We start from the raw sequence: 23,555 nt of genomic DNA on the forward strand, positions 1-23,555 counted from the left end.
TAAGTCTCTTTGAGAGTGGGTGTGTAATTTATCATTACTATATAATTTAGAAGCAGTTGTCGTTGGCTTTGCTCATTGTTTCTTTGCGAAATTCTATTTATTTCATTAATAGCTTTCACGATTTCAATAACACTTTAAAGATTTTAAACCAATGAAGAGTAACATTACAGTTAAGGTTGATATTTTCGTAGTAGAAGAAGTATTGATTTAATACGAAGTAGTTTTAAGCAAAGGAATAACACGTAATGTATATCAGGTACTTTTTTAGTTCTTGGTTAAATATTTCATAAGTGGTTAGATCATTCTGTCGATATCGTTTAGACAGGCGGGCTGAAATATATGTAATTTTTTCAGTCCCACAAGTCTCAGCATTTGCTAAAACTTGGATAGTAAGTCGAAAATTATATTTATTCCACATTTGTAAATTTAACGCTATATCGCATGAAATTAATAGTTATAAGTATTTTTGCTTTGTCCCCTAAAAATTACAAAAGTCAAACAAAGGATATAGTAACGTATTAAGAGAATTTTAAACTGTAATTATCAAAGTTACATCTCTAAATCGTTAAAGTTAAATCTCTTAAGATTATATAACGTATTATTTAATAATTTCAATAAACATTGATACACAAAAAGTACTTGCTCCGCCGGGAGTCGAACCCGGATCTCTCACTTGCCGGGTGAATGTGCTACCATTACACCACAGAGCGCTTACTTTTTCCGATTCAATTATTTTGTATTTGGCCGTATCTGTGACATATGCTTTTAAATAAACAAACTAACATATGATCGGAAGACCAAATACCTGTCAAACGACTTTTATTTACATTAAATTGTATAAATGGCAATAGCCTTATTTAAATTCAATAAACATTGAATCACAAAAAGTACTTGCTCCGCTGGGAGCCGAACCCGGATCTCTCACTTGCCGGGTGAGTGTGCTACCATTACACCAATTTCTGTTTTATTTGCAATACTAAAACGTAGAAGTAAACATTGCAAAATTGAGGCTCTACTACCACCTCAGAGATTTGTCATTCTATGTGTTTTGACTATGCGGTACAAGCAATATCTTTTCCTTAGGCTCAGCCAGTTATTTGAATTTATATATTTTGTAACTTCCTCATATTTAAGTAAATATAAAATCCAATTAAAAGTTCCAAGAAACTTTAAATCGTACCCTAAACATGACGAAATTGATGCAAAGGATGCAGTAAACTGTTAGGGAGAACTTTCAAGCGTAATTGGCAAAGTTACAAGCTATACGGTTCATTAGATCAAATGATTACACTTCGTAATTTGCTCTCTTTTCTGGCGCTTTTAACAGCGAAGTATGGGCTTTAAAAAAATGAAACGAAATATGTTTTCATTTCGTCAACCGCAACTATTGATTAAATAGTTCTATGAACAAAAATAAGATCAATATTTCGTATTATTTTTGTTTCAAACTAAATTAAATTAAATTTACCCGACAGGATCTGAATTGTTTGCAACACAAAGATTAAATGTTTTCATGCATAGTTATTGAAGCAACATATGTAAAACGTAGCATACTTATAACTTATAACGTAAGTAATGTAGATCTTTGCATGGAAAATAACAGAATAGCTGTACCCTTTCAATTTAGTTTATACATATTGTTTAAACATTTTTGTGGTTTGGTTGAATATAAACCACTACAATAAGGTTTAATTTTTGTCACAGTTACTTGGAATAATCTTTTATCTAAAAGTGTCAGAATCCATTAAACATTTAAATTTTCTATGATTTTAAATTTTACTTTAAACAATTGTCGTTATAAACGACTGTATTTAACAAAAACACTTGCTATAGTGCAATAAGTTATTGTAATAAGTAAATAAGTATATTTTATATTTATAGGATACAAAAACGTAGGATTAACATAGAATTTCATCATTTTATCTCGTTGGGTGTCTGTATTACTTTATTTTCATTATACATGTGCCAAAAAAAATTAGTGGTGCTGACAATGAATTTCTTTATTACAGGAAACCCCTCTATAAATTTTAGGGAAAGATAGGGTGTAATTCTATGCAGTGTAATTGTAATGTAATTCTCAAACCATAAAGTATAGTGTTTCTGTTGTTTTATTAAGTTATAAAATATATGTAATTATATTATGATGTTACATATTACAATCTGCGTAATATATAACTGTAAATTTTATCAATTACGGTTTTGCATTAGGCAGACTTCGTAAATTACGCATGTGGTGCAAGTAAACATCAGAAATTCTCTGAAACGTTTGAAAAAGTTATAACCAACAAACCGAGCGGAAAATTTTACTTTTGGGCTCTTTTGCTTTGACTGATGGTTTAGTTAGAAACATTATTTCGCATGCATGTTAAATAACTTCCGTTGTATTTTTGGTATTGTAAATGTCCCTTCATTATATTTACTCTGGAAATTTAATAAATATTATGATACTATTCTTCCACTCTGAAACTTTGAACATGATATTTTGCACTGTAACTATGTCTACAGAAATAAAAAAAAAAACATATATATGTACAACTGTTTGGTACAAACTTTGTGGTGAAATGCGAAAATACCGATGTAAAACACAAATTTTTACAATAAAAAATATAAATGTAGTATACATTTATTATAAGCACTATATATACGTACTATTACCCAATACTGTAAGTAGATTAGGAGAATGAACATCAACTACTTAGTATGGTATTGTGTATGAAGTAAAGTAACTGATGTTGCTAAGAGTTACATTCTAACATCCTTTTATATTTTAAATTGAATTGATTTCATTTAAAGATGCCCTAAGTACCTATTAAATAATTTGTATATATTTAATCACCTCAGCTACAGAAGAGTTAGAAATTTTGCGTGAACACGTATGTTTGGAATGCTTATAACAGTTAGATAATAATTAGGATGATTCAATTTTTATTTAGCCTAGGGTATTTTCTTGTACAGTACTTATGATTTTATTTTGTTGCTTTATATTTTAGCAATATTGACATTAGAGATTGCAATAAAAAAACTTATGATCCTGCCTGGTGGACCAATCAGTGGTATAATAAAAAAGAGGGTATTCCGGTCTAGGTGGATCAAACAATATCGTATGAATGAAAAGGAATGAAGTAAATTAATCAATTATTTGATAATAATTATTTTAAGAAACTTTCGGAGGAACAGTGGGTGATAATTGCCACTTCATGCATTTTAATGAAGATAATTGGAGGATAAGAATGTGTTAAAGAAGTCACTCACCAAGAGAAGTTTTCTTTTTCCAAGTACCACCAAAAGAGGAACCTCTGGACCAGGCTTATGAGATTAAAGTTATACGAGACTAGAGATAGTTCCAGGGCAGCGCTCCAGACGTCTACACTAATCTCGCGAAGGTTTATATCCTTTAACAAACACAATTGGACACATAGGTAAAACACATAGGGCAAAACAGTTGGAACAAAATAAGCAAAACCATGAGGAAAATTTTGAATTAGAGAGAATGAGACAGGATAGTAAGCAAGGAATTGAATGTACTAAAAAACACTTAAGGATACTGAGAGAAAAGGTATGCTGTGTCGGAGAGAAAATTTGACTTGCCAGTACAAGAATACAGCCCTGTGCCCAGATCATAAGCCCTTGCGGTCACACGGTGGTTTGGACGCGATAAATTTAGAATTCGTGTACGGACAACAGCTGATTACTCTCGCAGGCTTATTGATTATTTAAATCAAAATATTATTATATGCAGTTTAAACTAAACAAGCTAGATGGCAAATCAAAGAACCCTACATCGGTTATGAAAAAAGAGATAACCTTGTTGGGTTTTTATAACATTCTTTATATCCATAGCTAAATTAAGATATAAATTTTGACTTTAATATCTACATATCATTACTGATCAACGGTCGCATACCTAGCATTTGCTCAAATTTAGTGTTGAAATCGTTTTCGCATTAAAACATCAAATTTTGTAATAAGCATTACTATTTTTGTCAACCGTGATTACTAAAATGCTTTACTTAAAAGTTTGAGTAAATTGTATGCTTGATCTATGCTTTCAAGACCTTAAATTTAAACCATAATTTTTATATTCATTACTCCTATTATTAACTATTATTTAGATAAAAATTTACGTAAATTTTAAACTTAGTCTATGGTTCCAAGACCCTTAATTTTAGCAAAGTTAAAGCTAGAGAAGTTGAAAACTTCATGAAATTTTTGAATCGTAAGTTTCAATACAACAGTTTAGTACCTTTAACATGTTGGTTTATTTTCAGCATGTGTTTGATGCTATGTACTTCATGAAGAAACCTTTGCTTCCTTAGAGGCTAATGGATTCTATTATAGACTATAAGGAGTATAATAATACAGGCGAAAATTGTTTTTAAAAAAAACTATTGTGAGTTTATAAAGAACAACGAGCAGCCAGTCAGTCAAGACGGAACCGGAAGAACGCCATAACTCGAGTGTTGTGAATCAACGCATAATAGCACTGATATCAGTTGTTGGAAAATGTATCCGTCCGTTGTAAGAGGTTGGCAAGCAGACGTTTTTTATGCACGTACTTTTTAAAAGAATAAATGAATAGTGTTTATGAATAATATGGTAAATGTAATCAATTTATAAAGGTAATGTTTGTGTTAAATAGTACGCGCTCATTATAAATAAATAAGCAAATCTTGTGTGGGAAATGTTAGATTTCTTAGTTACTTGCGTAAGGGTATCACTTATATTACTCGCGTCTTCTACAACTTTTAAATTTGAAAAAGTTAGCCAGCATTGCCTTTATGGTTAGGTATTAATACAGAATAATAATAAATACTGTCGTACTAGCTGAAATAGATATACGCTTCCAGTTTACGTTTATGTTTTTGTTATTGTTAATATGGGAAACCTACAATGCATAATTAGGTACATATATTACTGAAGGGCACACAACGTGAGACAGTAATCTTACATATACACTATAAATGTTTTAACACAATTGAGTTTCCTCCTACCTCTGTAGGAGGCAACATAATATTAGGTATGTTACTTTCTACATACCTAATAAAGAAACGATTGTGTAAACTACCCTTTAAAGGAGCAACATATCTCAAATGCTGCTTAAGCCATTTGATGGTAAACTGTTTCTTACACTTTATCAAGATTGAAATAATACAAAATTGCAATTTTGTACATAATAAGTATATAGCTAAAATGAAAGCACGTCTAATATCACTGTGTTTTCGAGTAAAAGTGTGCTATTCATTACATGCTTTTTAAATTTCACGTACTTTTACTAGGGAAACTAAAATAAATGACGTAATGGCAGCTCCGTCCCAATAATTTGGATTTTTGCCATACCATATAAAATTAAGTTATTTAATGAGCAGACTATCATAATAGAATATATTAATGCCTATATATGAAAATTATAATAACATTACTGAATTGAGTAATTTTAGTTACATCAATGATCTAATCTTTTGTAAATAAATAAATACAGTTTAATATGTTGGTTAAAGTAGGACACATCACAGAGAGTATCCAACTGAATGTGAGATGGATTAATTACCAGCACCCTGCATTTGATCAAAGCTAACCGTGATTAACCCTAGAGCTGCAAACCGATAACCATTCATGAAAGTGTCACACTCGTACATTCATTAAGTGATAACTTCAGTCATCATGTAAAACCTTGTATTAAAAACAGTAAATGTTTACGTCAAAACTACAATGGGCATATACTAGCGTAGTAAGATTGTATATTTTCTGAAAGGAAACATATAGTTTAATTTATACTATGTATTTTACTTATTGGAACATTTACATAAATTTAAATGCTTCCTTATAATAATATACCAACATAACATGGAGTTTGACTCCAATTATTCAAAATTGTTAAAATTGTGAATACCTAAATTGTTTTGTACACTGACGCAAAATATATAGAAATCGATATTTTAAAATCTTATTGTAACTCGCAATTTATAACGATAATGACGTATTTTTATTAAGTAATATTGGCCTATTAATGAATTCTGGGATTAAATACTAAAACATATAATAGACTTATCCTACTTATGAGAACACACCCTATCCCAACTGATCACCAAGCTTTTCGTATTTCGTAGTATATTTATTATAGATAAAAATTCGTTGAATGAAAGAATGGCTTTTTTAAATTTTATGTTTCATGACTTTCTGGATTCTGAATTATGTTTGCATTCGTGAGTTTTGAAATCTAGACACTAGTGTCTGTGGGATTTTGAACACGTTATCATCCAAAAAGTTTGGTCTTCATTGCCCTTAAAATCTACCATACTCAACCGTTTGGAAATTATTGATAACTATAAATCTCAGAATATTATGACTTTAAAATCGACGCAATTGATTAGCTCTAATAAGTCTGATTGTGGGAATTAAATGTATTTAACATTTCTTTTATTGTAGGAATTTAAGATTTTTATAACTCATTGACTCCAAGAAACGCGATAAATCTGGCTTTCAAACCATAAAAAATGAATTGCAATTTAGATTTTACTCTATAAAATTGTCACAAAATAGGAGTTACAGCTTTTATAGACCTGCAATATTCTGGGTGTATCCACTCTATAGAATATTCAAGAAAGAGTGGTTTTGGAATATAGAAGATATCAGATACATACACAAAACTAGTCTTCGCTTATTTTCGGAAGCTAGAGCATACTGCCTTTGATGCTCAGGCCTTTCGAAATATTTCATCATAATAGATTATGTCTGAGAGTGCTACGAGTTGGTAGGTGTTTTAGTTTAATAAATCTGCTCTTTAAATTTACCCCCTTTTATTGTACAGGCTTTTTCCACATGATTTTTCCTTAACTTAAGTATTATATCTCCTAGGAATTCCCTATTGTTCAAAGTCTAACAAATTTAAGGGGTCTGTGTCTTTTTTTTACTTTAAGCCTTGTATTTGTTTAATATAAGCGAAATTCTAGTAGAAAATAATAAATTTTTTTTTAAATTAAGCCGATCAATAAATCGTTAGAGATATAAGCAAGGCAGCCTACTAATTAACAGAGAGATGTCACCTATACGAGTCATGATGAGGAAACGTATTCCATGACGTTACAAGATTTCTGTATGCATATTCTTCTAAATTTGTTTATACCAATAGTCTTCACATATATTATTCTGAGCAGCTATGTAATCAAAATTTTTTCCTTGAAACAAAATTGCCTTAGCTCAATGTCAATGAAATAAATTCCCGGAGATATCTTAAACTCTGAAGGAAACATGATTTTACGGATATTTCCCATCGTTTAGTGAAATAAAAAATCAGTAACAATACGTTTCGAGATCTACAATCAGATCTCTTCTTCAGGGAAATAACTAAAGTAACAAATAATAAATTACAAACTAGGCTAAAATAAAATAATCATATCAGAACCGTTGTGACACGCCTGTCGGGAATGACAACTACCATGTTGTGTGCCAACTTCACTAACTCTAAAACACACACTTAATACAAAACTAAACACAACACTAATTATTAAAAATGAACTACAGTATACAGACTATCACTGCATTCGTAAATTAACTACCTACGACTGACCAAACGCTAACAGCAAATGGAAATTATCACGGCAGAAATAAGATGGCGACACTGAAAAGGAAGGGAGACAGGAATGGGTCATTTTGTTTTTTTATTATTGGTTCATCCTAGATAAACTTCCTAAAACCATACCGTTATCACCATTGGTTTATTACAAATACCTAACGTGGTTTGATACTTTTGGTTTTCTTTTTAGTTCTTTTTTTAGAATTGTCAACAAAGCGGCCTAATCTCGACTAATGGTTGACTGATTGGTTGGTCTGTTAATTTAATGTATGTTGCCTCTATTATTTCTTTAAACAAATTTGGTTAGCTATGTCTTACGTTGCCTTCATCCCAATTCATATGATGGTATTCTGACCAAGAATGGTGTTCGGTTTTTGAATTTAGCGTGAGACACTTTCTCGTGTTTTCTTTGTGCTGTTTTACCCTTACGGTAAATAGTATTTTTGTCTCGCCTTTATATTCCCTATTGTAACTTTATCTTATACTGTAAACACAGTTATATTGGAATCCTGTGTGTCATGTTTTGGTTTTGGTTTATGAGAGTTTGTCTAGTAATATTATGTGTTTCGAACGCGATTCTAATGTAATGTACATTCTACCTACTGTTCTAATTTCTTCCGATAATCCCGGCACATAAGGAATTGAAATAAACGCAAATTTATCACTATTTTGTTTTACTGACTCAGGCACAATTCTTCTGGTTCGTTTGCACTTATTTAATACTGATTGAGGGTATCCATTACGTCTAGGACCCGATTCTTCTGTCTTAAATTCCTCTTTTTATCCATCATTGTCTAAGCATAAGCTCTTTGGTCTATCAAATAACGAGTAGGCCACTCCTACTTTGACAGATATTTGGTGGTTTGATTGATAATTGTTATATTTTCCTGCGTGGGTTTTCTTAAGAAAAACAGTTGTCTTAAGGACATCCCTATCTCTTAATACACAAACATTCAAAATGGGTATCGATTTAGACTTTGTACCGAATGCCGATAACACATGGGGGTGGTGACTTCTGAGGTCGTAGTAATAAATACTCGAATTGCAAAGTTTACTCATAAGTTCAATTTAATTTACCAAAACTTACAAGCACCACTTTTAGATGGTAAAAGAAATATCTGCCTTGCCACGTTGCTGCTAATTAGAATACAAGAACTAAAAATGTATATCTTATAGGTGGGCCTAAATATCCAATGTTCAATGGAATCATGTCTACGATGTTTTACTTTGTAAAACATTAAGATTTCACTTCCCTTCGCAACATGTAGACTCACAACCGGGGTGTCGGCGTCTTAAGGGTTGTGAGAGTTATATTTCAAGTGGGGAATAGAACTCACTGTAAACCATATTTTGGAAAGCTTAAGATTTTAACAGTTTATTCTATTTTTATATTGGAATGTTTTTTGTCTGTAAAAACTCATTTAAATTCTGTGTCAACTAATAGTTCTGTACATGGTTATTTCACAAGAAACTGTAATATGCTTGGATTAGATCAGTACAACTATCATTCCACTAAATCAAACTTTTTAGAAATAGGCAAAAAACTGTATAATTTGTTACTAAACCATATCAAACAAATTAGCCTAAGACCTTTTAAATTGAAAACTAAATGTTTGTTGTTGTATTTCTCATGTTGCAATATTGAAGAGTTTGTTAGTTTGATAAGTCAGGTAGATAGACTTAGTAATTAGTCAAATAATCACTAAGCCTAAGCATGACGTTGTGTCGCATTTGTGGAAATGTTTACCACAATACATTTTCTGATTCTGATTCTTGGCACAAGACATTGAAGCTGTAGTCTGGGAAGGGTTATTTCTAGAAGAGGAGTAGAAGTTAAGAAACTGGTAGCCAACTACTCCAATAATACGTGAGATACGTGAACTCGCCTAAAACAAATTAGCCATATAATGATACAAATTACTTATTACAACAACGTGCTCGCTTGAAGGACGACGCCACAACTTTTATCTATTTCAATCAAGCAAATAAAAGATCTTCAAGGGAAAGTTACTTTACTATTTACAACTTTACTTTATATTACATTAATTTTTATACGTTTGGAATCAAAGGGCTAATATAATAATACGAAAAGATCAATTTTACTTACGGACAAAGCGCGCGAGGAAAATATTCATACGCGTGCCAATTAGGTACTTACTCCGCTGATAATTTAGTTCCGGAACATTGGATAAAAATAATATTAAATTATACTGGCTGACTATGTTGTGAAATTTACATTAAATAAAATTTAATTAACGGTACAACTTCCACTCTAATTGTGAGGCTGATGGAAGGAGAAATACTATTAATGTGATTTTGAAACTCATTCAATTTAGTGCCTCCAAGATGAAAAATAACAAAGGTATCATCTACATACCTCCAACAAATCTTCGTTTTGAACTTAGCTGAAAGCAAAGATGTTTGCTCAAAGTCCGTCTTAAATATATTGGCGAAAATAGGAGACAGGAACCCATTGCTATTCCCTCATCTTGAAGGTAAATTTGACCCTGTAACTCCAAATCTATTGTTGTATTGAAATTTAATCCCAGTTTTAATTTAGTGGAATAATCTATTTTTATATTGCTCAACGTGTATTGATATAAAATGGCAAAAGAAAAACATGAAACCTAGTCTTTTGGTCTAATTTTGTAAGTCATATAAATATCAGGCGAATAGAGTAGTTTTGTAAAATAAGTCGTCTATGCACTGAATACCATGATGTTCTCTCGTCTATAACATTAAATGTAATTTATTATTTACTTGTAGTATTTTTCCATCAAATTGTGTTCAACGGGTTAAGGGTTTGTTTACAAAAATAATTCAAAGTTTAATTTAAATAAAAGTAATTATCAAGTGCTTTTTAAATATCAAATCTATTTTATATTAATACCGGTGTATTAATTCATAAGGAATTTAAAGAAAAGACATAATTTAAATATATCTTATCCTTGCTAGAAGTACAATTACTATGATTTTGTTCTAGGCAAAATATTATGTATGTCCACAGCAATGTAGATTGTAGGATAACTAGCCTAATAAGTTATAGAGTTTTAAATAAACATAATCTGGTCATATTGTATCAATGAACTATGGCAAATGTCTGGTAAATCCTATTTCCTTCACAATCCGCCCATTGTCAAAATTAATCGTCAAACTAAGTGCATGTGTTACGTTTTACAAGAATATCTAAAAAATGTAATCATACTTTTTCTGTAATTCTTTAAAGGAAGCAAGGTTGACTATTATATTGTAAGGATGCAAAAACTCGCTAGTTTAATCTGACGCGTAAGACGTTGATTCACTATTTAAAAGTCATCTTTCACACATTTGTTAATAATTGTATAATATATGTTTTATTCCAGCTGTTTATACCTTCATTTACACTGGTTTTGAAATAATGAAAATGGTAGAGTATTTAATTGTAAAAATAGTTGTATAACTAAAATTCAATATAGGTGTGTCTGCTTCTAGTCTAACAAGTTTTTCAAACGAGGTAAACGAATTAATTAGGTTCTTTAATTTCATTTAAAAGCCTTTATTTCATTACTTATGCAATGTAAGCCATTTTCTATTGCGTTTACTCAATACTTTGTTTAGTGGCTTTAACTTAAACTGAGATAAGCTAAATAAACGATTCAATTAACTAAAGTTCATTTTGAAGCGTCTGTAGAATTGAGTATATCATTAGAATGTATTCTGTATTACAGGCGAGAATAATGAAAAATAAGAAAGTACTTCGTCTCATTCAGTGTATTTCAAGTTTTTAACGTCGTATTTTTGGCAAAGTTTATTATATTTACTCAGTATTTACACCCAAATTAATTACATATTTGGTATGGCAACAATATTTATATTTAACTCTACGGATAATATATTTAACGTGAGTGTTCTGTTTGGTAGGTGTTAGAACCTACTTATCTGTTTTTGTTAAGAGTTGAAAATTACATTGTAAATTGGATTAAAATAAAAACATTATTTATATGGTGATTTGTGTGTTTATATCTTCAGAGAGTTATGTGACAAAAATATGGCGTCTGACAAGTGGTATGTCACACACTGGGAGTGCTTCAAGATATATAAATCTGGAAGTCTCAGTCCACTTGACTCAATATATGGAATATGCGTAAACATTTCGAATGAACGTACAATTGACTGTATTTATTTACTATGCATAATAGTAAAGATCTGGCAAATTAGTGAGTATTGAATCTAGAGTGAGTGTCGTCTGCATACACGTTAGATGGACTGTACAACGTTTTGCAAACCTGGATAAGTTAGATGAAATGATGGATAAGTAGAGAAAGATGAAATGTATTACAAATTTGTAATGTGGGAATGTTTGATTAAATGAAAACCTATTTCATGTTTTCAGTGCGGCGTCTGACATCTGAAACTGGTACGAATCGTCTTCTGGATCTTCTTTGACGTTTGTTTTAAGATATTTATAAAATGTCAGCGACGATGAAGTTCAAAACGTACTCTTTCCATCATTTCGAAAAAAAGCAAAGCGAGCATTTTAATTAGGATGGAAACTCAATGAAGAGAGACTTCTCATTGTCTCACCAGTTGCCATGTTTGATTTATTTCTTTTCTCAAGCATATGATTCTGTCAATACGATAGGTCAATTACACTTGACCTTGCTCTGTTTAATACACATTAAAATATTATTTAAGGAATCTATCAAAGAATATGTTGTAAAAGGTTTGTTACTTATTACGGCAGTATGTTCTTTTACTTGTTAACTAATAATTTTAAAAGTAAGAAACAATCAGTATTGTTAGCAAAAAACGTAAATAATAAAGCAAAGATTCTTTCACTTGTACTATCTTAAGTTTATAGACCTCATATGAAGGTTTTATATTTCATATTAAAGGAGTCTGCCAGAAGTGATATGTTTTAGCTTATTCAAGACACAGCTGTTTAGGTAGCTTAGGTAATCTCGCTGAGCAAAATTAATACGTTATCTTGTCAAGTCGGAGTTAATGTCACTTTAGCGGAGGGAGGACTAATCTCATTTAATCTGAGGAAACAGTTCATGTTACATAAGTATATTAAGATAAGTACGCTTAATCTCCTTTTCTTTGTAGAGCTTATTAATAAGAACGCTTATCTTGTGACGTTGTCTAACAGAAAGGTCATTCCTCTTCATAATTATTCATTTTGATATAGATAAAATAACACATATAATAAATTGTGCAACTCTTGATACATTCATATTGATAAGTATACTAAAAGCAATTTATAGTAACAAGATTTCCTTAATAAAAGTTAATAATATATTTGCTATCAAAGGAATTGTACAAATTCTATCGAGTTACGTTTGATTATATAAAATGTGTGCTCCTGTATATGAATGCGGCGTTAAAAATGTTTTGATTTGACTATTGTGTTTAACTCTACAAATATTATACAATATAAAATATATAATATATTCATTTTTATACCATGTATGCTCATAATTTAAAAACTATAAAGTAATTCATAAAGAATTTTCAACCGTCATATATAACCTTTAAAATATAGTACTATATTCTTTGGTAATTTGTTTTTATCAAGCGACAACTCTGAACTATTACCCAAGATATTTTTGTTACATACTTATTTGGTTAATTAATTAACACTTGTACTGGTTTAAAAACTTTATCTTATTTTTCAATTTGAGATTCTTATGAGCGGATTCTTCTCTTGCTTGATAGTAGTAATGTATCTCTTAAAAATAGATGTTCTAATTATTATTTGTATACTTTCATTAAGCCTGTCACTCAAGTGACCTCAGAATAGTTTTAATGTCCATACTCATAGTATGTGGAGAACGTATCCATTTATACACACGAACTCATTCATAAATTGTTCTTTAAACAAAACAACATAGAGTTCGGTTTAGTGCATCTCACTCCAAGAGCATTAGCCAGACATTTCACTTATATAGGAAGGAATAAAAACAAAATAAATTTACAAAATAAATACGTTTTTAACAATACTGAGGAGAGTTTAATTATAATATTTTACTTGTGAAATAATAACATATGTGACTGTAAACTTAGAACTTTCCATAAAAGGCAACTAACTGAAACAGGTGTGGTGTACCTTTTAATATGTTTAATTTTGTGGAACCTGTGTTCAAAAAGGCACTGGAAACGTAACTCTGGCATAAATTATATATGCGTGAAATCGCCATAGCGCGCAGTAAAAAATCTACATGCGGTCCTTCAAACTTTCGCATCTATAGTATAAATAGTTTTCATTTATACTGGATATAAACCCTACTTTGAAAACGGATATTTAACGGTTATTTGATTACAAATATTACGTTATACATGCAGAAACACCATTTCCGAATATGTTTTATTCTAATGTAATGTTTTGGTTAATTGTAGGCTATGTAGTATAGTAAAAGGATATTTATAAGAAAAATATATTGGACGATATGATTCACTTTAAACCCTAAAATTGGTAACCAACGGCACAGACGTTCATCAATACCGCTTGTGAACTAATAAAGACCATAGAGCTGTCGGTCAAACCGCCGCCATTATTATTAGGCGTGTACGGTTTCAGTTAAGACATAAATTGCACCAGTGGAATAATCTAATAAAAAATATAAATTTATTTTACATTGTTTATATTCGTAATTTTACTCTTTGTCAGTTGATATCGATCCAAATGCCGGCTAACGGATTATGCACATGACGCGCTGCACGGCCTTGAAGATCTTCGTTGCTAGGTTATTATGTAGGCTAATTGTTCATATTTTATTGTTATGTTGTGAAATGGGCAATGCTCGTTCTTCAAATGATGTAGGTGAATTATTAGATGAAGAAAATATTTATGACGATGAAAGTGACATAACTTCAAATGAAGAGCGTGATGATATTTCTTTGTCAGATATGTTTTCAGGTAGTCTGAATGATTATAGACTGGTGGAATGAGATTTGAGTTGTGAGCAAATTGATAATGAGAGTGGCAGCAAATAATCATTATCAACAAAAGTTTATTATTCCTATTGCCCAGAGAACTCATCAAACACCAATATGGATGCGTACTGCCAAAAACGTAGTAGTTGCTGTACATTTGTATAAAAACCATTTTGTGTTGTGAATATGTGTATATATTTTATAATATTCGTTTTAATCAATACAACACTGTGTGTATTCTGTAAATTTATATTATCTTACTTGCTCAAGTCATGTGAAAGTCACATTGAGTGAAAGTTAGAAAACAAATATTTACAATACACATTTTGAATTTATATAAAAATAAATAAATAAATATAGCAGTAAATGCATATTTTTGATATTTTAACAACACATAATTCTTGGAACTAAGCACTTATTTTACAAATTTATCTAAAAAATATGCTGGACAAAGACTGCAGGGCAAAATCTATTTTGCGTATGCCTTTGTATTATGATCCAATTCTGAATTTTATCTAAAAACTTTACATTCGTACATCAAAATTGCTACTTGTTCCACTTATTAGAAGGCGTATGTCAATACATACCTTATTGATAAATAAGTGTTCCTAATCCGCCTATTTTTAATCCTATCTTGTATGTAATATTTTTGTCACATATCTGTTAAACAACATGTTAACATAATGTAAAATAATATTGTTTTATTTAGCTTTACTTTTTTGTAAACGATCTTTTAAATTACGTATTTTATTGTTTTCTTTAAATATTATAAATATATCTTAATCTTTTGAAATTCTCATCAGTTTTTGAGACATACAAAAACTCAACTAAACCTCGATTAAAACATTAAATGCCGTAAACGCACATCACTAATACTTTGGTAGTTCTAAAGTCAGTTTTTTTAAAATTCTATAGACCATTAGTTTACCGACGTGGTTTATTATAAGATGGCAAAGAATCTAATGAGGGCATCTTATTTTACTTTTAGCAAAAAATCTTAACAGTCGTGGTGAGTTTTATCGCATGTGAAATGTAATAAATATTATAACTATATGGTATTAACTAATCTTACGGATTCTTTTAATGTCTAGGTGTAGATTTATCCATAAGTGGGTACGTGAAAACACTTGCTATTAAATGAGTCATATAGTACAGTCGGTGAATACATTCCTTGATATAGAATGGGTTGCTCAATACAAACAAATGCATATAGAGGACTAAAGTAGACCATTTGTAACCTTACAATTTTAAAACAGTAAAACGTATTATTTTTTTGCTTAAGAACATTTTTATGATCCTAGTTATTTTATAACAAAATTCAATTCGGAGACATAAACTAGTGAAATAGCTTATAATAAGCTTGAACACTTGTTATCTTCGCAACACACACACACACACACACACGCGCGCGCGCGCGCACACACACAGGCAAGTCCGGCAAGTGAGAGATCCGGGTTCGACTCCCGGCGGACTAAGTAATTTTTGTATATTCAATGTTTATTGAAATTAAATAAGACTACTGCCACTTATGCAATTTAACGGAAATAAAAGTGGTTTGACAGGTACATGGTCTTCCTATCATATGTTAATTTTCTTATTTAATCGCCTAATACGGCCAAATACAAAATAATTGAATCGGAAAAAGTAAAAGCTCTGATGTGTAATGGTAATTCACCCGGCTAGTGAGAGATCCGGGTTCGACTCCCGGCGGAGCAAGTACTCTTTATGATTCAATGTGTATTGAAATTAAATAAGGCTATTGCCACCTATAAATTTTATGTATACATATAATCTCCATAATCCCTATATATCTACTGACCATAAATGAAAAATCACGAATGAAAAATAACCGAATCTATAGCTGTTTGCTTCTACTATCTTAAGCAGTTTTAATGTCTATTACTAATGTTGTTAAAACTTCTTAGAATCAATGTAAAATCTTTGAAATCACATTGGAAGATTTCAAAGTACATTTGCCAGATAGATTTTTGACTTTTTGGATGAAAAAAAGATTAAAGAATAAAATAAAAATGATAAATTACACTTGATTGTCACTGGGAAAAAGACAATAAAAGACAAAGAATGTGTTACAATTAACTTCATACAATAAAGATGAAGATTTCGAACAAATTCGATTAATTTTTCATTCATGATTTACTTTTTGATTTTACAGATTCGTTTATTGTCCTTTAAACAGTATTTTCCACAGATTTTTGGTCGGCTCCAAAAGTGCGCTAGAACCGGCATATATATATATATATATACATACATGTGTGTGTCTGTGTGTTTTGTTAAACAATTTTTATTATCTGTTGTGGTTAAATATTGCCGGTGGTGATATCAGCAACGAACACGTTACGATACAAACTGCCGCAGGACGATAAACCTAAAGTGTTGCAGTTGTGTAAACCGTATCCGTGACAACAGCTGACTACTACAGTTAGGATCATGTTGTAACCGCAATATCTTCTGTGCCAGCACCACAACCACACCTGTTTGTGTATCTTCTTAATATCTGATATTTAATTTCTTTATCATGTACAATTTTAAAAGTTTAATTATGTTCTACATTGAATAGTGTCTTAAGTGTTCCGTAGTATGCTAAATAACTTTAAGTAAGAAGTAAATGTTTTAAGTGAAATTTGGAAGAATGTTACACTTAATTATTAGGTTTTTTTATATATCTGATATTGCTACGCTCATCAATAATTGAAGGCACTACATAACTAAAAGATTACAAATATCAGGAAAGGTAATATTTCGTACAATTGTTAGAAATAGTATTTAAAGACTTCAAATTTTGCTAAGATAACTGTTAAGAGTTACATTATTCGACTTTTAAATTTTGAGTTTATTAGTTTTGATTCTGAAATTTGGATAACGTAAGACACAATGCTTATGTTTAAGGTTTATCCTTATTAATTCCAACTATTGAAAGCCTGCAGAATTTTTCAGTAATTTTATTGGGAGAAGTTAAATGCCAATAGTATAGCACTCTTATTCATGAAACAGTTACTTTATTATCAATGCCTAGGTCCTGAAAACTAGTTAATTTGTATTAGCGGGTTACAATACAAAATATAATGCCATAAAAACTGAGTTTTAATATAGGATACAAGCAATTTAAAGATGAATTTCTTTGAAACTTTATACTGCAACGAAATTTCGTACAAAAACAGTAAAGGTGTATTACCAAATACATGTCTTACTTTCAGCATAGATATATTTTAAATAGTTAAAAATTTGTTCTAGCATTTATACCCAAATTTGATTGTGAGATTAGGACCTCTTCCCTTATCGCCCACGTTTAACCTTGAACTTCGAAAATTATCTTCCAAATTGTCAAAAATTTGAACTAAAACTGTTTTACACATGTTTCTCTATTGTTTTCTGACGTGCTTAATCAAGAGTTTGACAATAACGTTTGCCCTTGCTGAATTTAGCTGATTTCTCTATATAAATAACTTTGCATTAAATTTTTTAATGGTTTTCCCCCGTTTCATCAACATTTTGGAGACTTTGAACGACTTTTTTTATTACTTGGGAAATGCACGATACAGCTGTTATTTTGCTTTAACTTGATACAATTTCTTTTTATTCTGAAAGTAGCAGTCCTAATCTATTTTCTTTCATGAGATGAACATGTACCTTTTTCAGTAAGTTCAGTAACTTCAGGTCTTCCCCAAGATTAGTTAACTAAGCATATAATTTGATAATACACACCTGATTTTACAAATACTTTTTATATTTCCAAAAACACGATTAGGCGCTAGGTAAATGTGATATATTACAAGGTACACATTTTTATTGATTGTATATGTTTGTAATGATTTTAAGCTAGAAATTTAACATTGATTCAAATTTTTGGTTTTTATTCTGGCATGTTCTTCCTGCAGTCAAATGACAAAAGTTACATCTTTTAGCCAACATCCTTAACTGTTCACAGAGTGCCTTGTGACGATGGTTACAGGAAAATTGCCAGCTTTAGATGAGTATAACCACTACAGCTTAGTACAATAAGTTCATAAATAAGATAGATCTGTTTATTACTTACTAGGAAATAACTAGATTATGTACACTGTAACGAATCAATAAATTTTATAACAAACTCCCTCTTAGGCTTATACACATATGATCTTTTAAGACCTACTCGTTTCCCAAAAAAATTTTGAACCATTAAATTTGCAAAACATATGGAAATCTTTGAATTCAAACTGGTACCTTTTCACTCTTTGAATTCCGGCACGATACCAAAGTTTTTCCAGCCTTGAAGTCATACAAATTTTTATTTTTTGTTTTACAGATTACCTTGGCCTCCTGTTTTTACAATTTTAAAACGTTTACTTGCTTCAAAATGAACTGTGCTTGGTATTTCCTGTGAGACTTTTGTGAAACAACTAGTTGAAATTCACAACACTCTACATACTCAATTACATGCCCATAAACCTACTATCCATACGGTTACACGTAAGATATTCTGGGTCAGTATTTACTTAGTACCTAAATACGAAACAAATTCTATTACTAACATTACAGAGTTTGTCCCTCCTTTATATAAGAGAGTGAAGCATGTATAAAACATGTCACACTTTAATCAATTTATGTACTAGCTGAAATAGAGCATACTTCTATTTAGGCTCCTGTATACTATACATATTCTTAATTTTTATACCTAGGCTAACCTACTTTGAAATTAAATAACATATTAAGGGAACAAGTTTTTTAAGTACCCACCTAAAGTAATACTATTTTTAATATACTCATTTTAGGTGAAGTCCGTTAAATGTACGCACTTTATATAGGTTTGTAGAATAAACCTTACAACACAGATAAATGTAAAACCCCACCTCGCAAGATGTAACTAATTTTTATCCCTCTTTTGATGTTCCCGAATTATTTTCTACTCATGTAACCAACTTCAACAGGAGTAATATTTCGTTCCATCCTACTTGTAACTAAAATCAATTAAATTTTAATTTTAATACATTGAACACTGGTATAAGCAAACATAAACCATAACCTCAAAATATTGGAAAATTTCAATCAGCTTAAATTTTAGATATTTGATGGTAACCAAAATAACATAAACAATTACTACCAGATACTTAAATCGGTGTTTTTTTAGTGGTTAGGAAGTCACCTTTAAGCTATTGGTTCCCAGATTAAATGTTAGAGAGGGCTTCTTAACCCTAACTTCGCCTGGTAAAAAATTATATCTTTATTTGACTTTGATGTATACTATGAGTCGTATACATAACCAGTCGTATACAATAACCACCACATTTGAGTAAGATAGCAATAGGATTGGTAAATAGGTTAATTTTGACACAAATCAACGAAAAATATTCTTTATTTACAAAAAAACTATTCCAAACATTTCGGATTAAGTAAGTTTACTTTCGTAGCCACATCAATTACTATTTACTGCATTAAATAAAAACATTGTAAAAATCTAAATTGCTATATAATGTTTGAAAATGTCATTGAAATTACTAAGATTGGTAAATAAATTTTTTACTATGCGTTAACAATACCTATAACATAAACTTTAAAATATTATCTATTCCTGAAAATTATACCACAATAAAACTAAACTTCGCCCAAAGGTACATATTACTTTGTTTTCGACACGCCGTGTGTATTGATAAATAAACAAATATATAAAATTTTCAACCCCTTAAGGGAGTAGTTTGCAATGTTAATGATTAAGCCAATTGCTTACAACCGGCTGCACAAAAATGAAAAAAAAAAAAAAACAAATTATATTGCAGTACATAATAATAAACTGTTAAGTTTTAAATGAAACTTATAAATAAAACAACTGTATTATTATTATACTGTACTAAAGTAATAAGTACTGTTGTTTACGATGGATTATTAATAGTATGATAAGCTATGGAAAAGCAAAGAAAAGTATGATTTCCAGGCCTTTCAGTTATTATTATATATATATATATATATATATATATATATATATATTATTATTATTCTATAAAAAAGAATTATATACCTACATCATTTCCTACATTATATACCTCCATTATTATATACCTTATATATAATTATTATTAATTATATATATAATATATATATATATATATATATATATATATATATATATATATATTATATATAGCCAAGCAGAATAAATTCATTCCGAAATTGATGATTGCTTTGACAGACGAGGCAAATAGATTTTTATTTAATTTATTCCAAAATGGTATTTATTAAACTCGGCCAAACCTTACATAACAAAACTTTATAGTTAGAATCGGTTTGTGTCGGAGTTGAAGACGGAGTGTCCTCATCAGTACCTATATAAGAGGAGTGCATACAAAGGACGAAGTTGATGCATTTCTGACGACCAAGAGTAACAAGTTACGAACTACAGTGATTCACAATGACTAAAACAAACAACTGCCCTTTATTAAAAGTAACTTTTTAATTCAAGGTCTGTTTTATGTTTTGTAGATACAATTCTGTAGTTAAACCACATTAATAGTTTCTTTGGACACACATACATATTTCTGAAACTGTGTTCTAATTTGTGTGATTTTCTAAAACTTTGAATATTGCTTAAAGAGATCTAAGTATTATTTTTACATTATATTTATATTTGACCTACACAACTATACCAATGTATGGTGTATAGTATTTTCTATTTCCAAAAATGTTTTCAGAGACAGAAAACCGAAATAAAATCTTATGGTACTGTTATTATGATCTAAATATTCAGTAAAGAGTTACAATAATATCAATACCATTGTTATTATTATTTTCAATAGAGTAATATTTATTAATCCTATAAATCTGTTTTATTATATCTAATATAATCATTACTATTTCAAACCCATATTTTGAATTAATCTCACCACTTTTTTTCAATTTGTTTACGTAAACAGTCTTGAAAACTAGGAGTAAGCTTGATTATAACAACACTTCTTGTAACAAAAATTTTATAAATTGACTATGGAGTAGGAAAACATCATGCAAATAAAATTAAAGTATATAGTAAATACATGCTGTTCAGTAGAATTAAACAAATATTTTAGTCAGTGTGCAGTGTTTGGTCAGTACAGTAATACAGATATAAAAGCTCAAATTAGTGTTTAACATCAATAAAAATTAAAATACTGTCATAAAACCCATCTCAGTTGTCAAGTATGACTGTCAGATTTGCATTTAAATTTTTAAAATAACGTTTTTACAGTAATTATCTGCAGTATTACGTAACAGCTGATCTTTATATAAAACGTTATTGCTCTTTTTACTGGCATTTTTGATTACTTTTTAAGTCAATGGTAAGGTAATATGTAGTGATCAAAAATCAAATATTTTAAATCAGCTTATTTTTTACATTAAGGTTACATCAAGGATAGTGAAATAATCGATAATTTTTTACCTATTCCTTAAAGGAGAAATAGTTTGTCTAATACAATAAGAAAATGGACGACATGTCGATTTTCTGTATGGACATCACCATTTAATGCATATCCTATCAGAAACACGGTTGAGGATTCTATATTTTAAACTAACTTTATTTAATACGTCTGACAGTTTGACTTTGCTAATATACCCGAATATAGAAGGTAAATTTGGAATGGGTGAAATGAAAGAAAGTGTTTGTGTTAGTATGATTTTACAGTCCATGAAATATGATAATTGGCAGCGGTATATTTTATTGCGTGTGTAAGGTGTATGTTGCAAAGCAGGTGTGAAGTACCGACATGCATTGTGGACTATTTTTTCTCATTTTTAATTTCCTTCAAGGCGCTTGTTTTGAAATTAAGAGGTGTCAATTTAATTCATGTTATACGTTATATATTGTTTGCTTGTAAGGAAGTCTCCATACTGTCAGGGATTGGATGGAACAGGTACAGTTACCGCAGGTGCTCGTACATATTCTGCGTAAATATGTTGCTCATTTACCGTTAAGTCTCTTTGAGAGTGGGTGTGTAATTTATTATTACTATATAATTTAGAAGCAGTTGTCGTTGGCTTTGCTCATTGTTTCTTTGCGAAATTATATTTATTTCATGAATAGCTTTCACGATTTCAATAACACTTTAAATATTTTAAACCAATGAAGAGTAACATTACAGTTAAGGTTGATATTTTCGTAGTAGAAGTATTGATTTAATACGAAGTATTTTTAAGCAAAGGAATAACACGTAATGTATATCAGGTACTTTTTTAGTTCTTGGTTAAATATTTCATAAGTGGTTAGATCATTCTGTCGATATCGTTTAGACAGGCGGGCTGAAATATATGTAATTTTTTCAGTCCCAAAAGTCTCAGCCTTTGCTAAAACTTGGATAGTAAGTCGAAAATTATATTTATTCCACATTTGTAAATTTAACGCTATATCACATGAAATCAATTAATAGTTATAAGAATTTTTACTTTGTCCCCTAAAAATTACGAAAGTCAAACAAAGGATGCAGTAACGTATTAAGAGAATTTTAAACTGTAATTATCAAAGTTACATCTCTAAATCGTTAAAGTTAAATCTCTAAATATTATATAACGTATTATATAATAATTTCAATAAACATTGAATCACAAAAAGTACTTGCTACGCCGGGAGTCGAACCCGGATCTCTCACTTGCCGGGTGAATGTGCTACCATTACACCACAGAGCGCTTACTTTTCCGATTCAATTATTTTGTATTTGGCCATATCTGTCACATATGCTTTTAAATAAGCAAACTAACATATAATCGGAAGACCAAATACCTGTCAAACGACTTTTATGTACATTAAATTGTATAAATGTCAATAGCCTTATTTAATTTCAATAAACATTGAATCACAAAAAGGACTTCCTCCGCCGGGAGTCGAACCTGGATCTCTCACTTGCCGGGTGAATGTGCTACCATTACACCACTTTCTGTTTTATTTGCAATACTAATACGTAGAAGTAAACATTGCAAAATTGAGGCTCTACTACCACCTCAGAGATTTGTCATTCTATGTGTTTTGACTATGCGGTACAAGTAATAGCTTTTGCTTAGGCTCAGCCAGTTATTTGAATTTATATATTTTGTAACTTCCTCATATTAAGTA

Source organism: Homalodisca vitripennis, chromosome 7 (assembly GCF_021130785.1).
Source record: "Homalodisca vitripennis isolate AUS2020 chromosome 7, UT_GWSS_2.1, whole genome shotgun sequence".
In the NCBI taxonomy this organism is placed as follows: Eukaryota; Metazoa; Arthropoda; class Insecta; order Hemiptera; family Cicadellidae; genus Homalodisca; species Homalodisca vitripennis.